This window comes from Bos javanicus, chromosome 13 (assembly GCF_032452875.1).
Source record: "Bos javanicus breed banteng chromosome 13, ARS-OSU_banteng_1.0, whole genome shotgun sequence".
NCBI lineage: Eukaryota > Metazoa > Chordata > Mammalia > Artiodactyla > Bovidae > Bos > Bos javanicus.
Window position 1 is genome coordinate 67,835,270 of NC_083880.1, and position 2,439 is coordinate 67,837,708.

The 2,439-nt window shown below is 48.6% G+C and overlaps 1 non-coding gene across 1 annotated transcript; it reads right to left on the bottom strand.

Annotated features, from left to right (window-relative positions):
- Positions 1-290: 290 nt before the first annotated feature.
- Positions 291-363, bottom strand: TRNAR-GCG (transfer RNA arginine (anticodon GCG)). The gene has a single exon. It is a non-coding gene; the product is annotated as a tRNA-Arg (tRNA).
- Between the last annotated feature and the right edge of the window lie 2,076 nt (positions 364-2,439).

The window sequence follows — 2,439 nt, forward strand, 5'->3', positions numbered from 1 at the left end:
AATGTTGTGTCAGCTTCTGCTGTATGACAATGTGAATCAGCTATACGAATACACATATCCCCTCCCTCATGGACTGTCCTCCCCCACCATTTCGTCCCTTTAGGTCATCCCAGAGCACTGAGCTGAGCTCCCTGTGCCGTATAGCACCTTCCCACTAGGCAAGCAAGCAATTGCTCAGTCATGTCCAACTCTTTGTGATCCCATGGACTGTAGTCTACCAGGCTTCTCTGTCCATGGGATTTTCCAGGCAAGAGTACTGGAGTGGGTTGCTATTTCCTTCTCCAGGGGACCTCCCTGACCCAGGGATCGAACCCGGGTCTCCTGCATCGCAGGCAGACGCTTTACCCTCTGAGCCACCAGGGAAGCCCGTTTTACACATGGTGGTGTCTAAATGTCAATGCTACTCTCTCAATTTGTACCACCCTCTCCTTCCCCCAGTGTGTTCACAAGTTCATTCTCTATGTCTGCATCTCCAATCCTGCCCTGCAAATAGGTTCATCATGACCATTTTGCTTTTAAGCAATAGAACTTTTTTGCCAAATGACATCCCACTTGAAGGTCGAATAAGAAAAAGCTCCAGCAAGGCTGAAATATTGGGGGTAGGGTGCATCTCATTTGCCCCTCAGGGCCCTTTACTCCACCGCACCCCAGAACATCTCTGCAGAAATCTTCTGCTTCTGGAAACCCCGCATCAGTGCATGGCTGACCCCAGTCTCAATGCCGGTTCCCAATCCCAGCCTGGGCTGACAACGGAAGAACCACAGGGGATGAGAATATCTTCTCAAAGTCGTAAACCCACCTGGTTCTCTAGGGCTGGATTTGCCCTAGTAGTATCCTTTTAACAAGACCCCGAGGAATTCCCTGGCGGTCCGGTGGCTAGGACACGGTGTTTTCACTGATGTGGTCTGGGTTCAATCCCTAGACAGGAGACTAAGAATTGATTCTAGTCCAGCTGTCAGGGCTGGGATGAGTGAGGGTGGGGCAAGCCTGGTGCTTAGGACGTGGCATTTACAGAGATGTTCATTCTCCAGGGCTCAGCTTGTACCTGGGTTTCTCCCTTGAACATGACACCTAGACTCCTCACTCTCCTGAGCCCATCCTGACCCTGGTAGTAACCTTACAATAACCACCTATGGGATGAATCTTGCATAAGAGGTGATCCAATGGGCCTTGAATGAATGAAAACTATTCAGCCTGCCATAGAGAGCTGCTTCCTGGTTCTCCACAGGGCAGACAGCAAAGAGGACAGGCTGGTGGCAATATTCAAAGTAATTTTTACTACAGTTATTCTAAATTTAATTTTTGATGCTTACAAGGTACAAGACACTGTGCGAGATGATTTTAAAACATTCCTTAATTTTACCCTCACACCAACCCTGTGATATTAAACCCATGTCGTCAATGGGGAAGCTGAGGCTTTGAAAGGCTAATGTATTGTTCAAGTTCATACTGCTAGCTGGTGAGGAAGTTGAGCCTCATTCTCATGTCTAATATTCCCCAAAGCTTGGGATCTTTAGCTTTAGGTTGTATTGAGAACCTGGGTATGTGAACTTTGCTCAGCAGTGGAGATGATACCTCCAAAAAAACTTCATTCTAAAAGAAAAGTGGCCAGTAGCAACTGCATATATGTGCCCAGCAAGCACCCCGTCTGCCTTCCCTGAAGCAAATGTCACCCCAACCCCTGCCAGAGAGGTCACATGATCCAGGCTGGGCCAATTAGAATCTCCCATTCCCTGGGGCACCGTGATTGGCCCAGAGGTGGAGGTGGGACTCAAGCTAAACCAATCACATGCCTTCCCCAGGATTTTCAGTTAGGAACCGGGGGAGAAGCTATCTTCTTTGGGAAGTCACTGTTCCACAGGGAGTTGAGAGACTCTTAGCCACCAGAGCACCAGGAGAGAAGGAAGATAGAAATAAGAGGAGAGGAAGCCAGACCTGGTGACCAAGTCTTGCTGGTAAGGTCTGTCTCCAATTCTGAGTTGCCTCAGCCTGTGTTATTCTCAGCTGCATCAGAAAATTTCAGTTTTTTTTAGGCCAATGGAAATTAGGTTTTTTGGGTCACTTTCAACCCAAAAAATCCTGACTAATTCAACATCCAACGTTAATATCACAGCCCCTCCCTTCTGAGTCCTCTCTGAACCACCGGACACCGCTCTAGCATTTCGCACTGTTTCTTACGCCTTTTCTCCTCATCTCCCTGAGATTCATGCTTTTTCAAAGAATGGCTAAAGGTTCTCTGAATACTGCTGCTGCTGCTGCTAAGTCGCTTCAGTCGTGTCCGACTCTGTGCGACCCCACAGACGGCAGCCCACAATCTGCCGTCCCTGGGATTCTCCAGGCAAGAACACTGGAGTGGGTTGCCATTGCCTTCTCCATTGTGTGAAAGTGAAAAGTGAAAGTGAAGTCGCTCAGTCGCATCCGACTCGTAGCAACCCCATG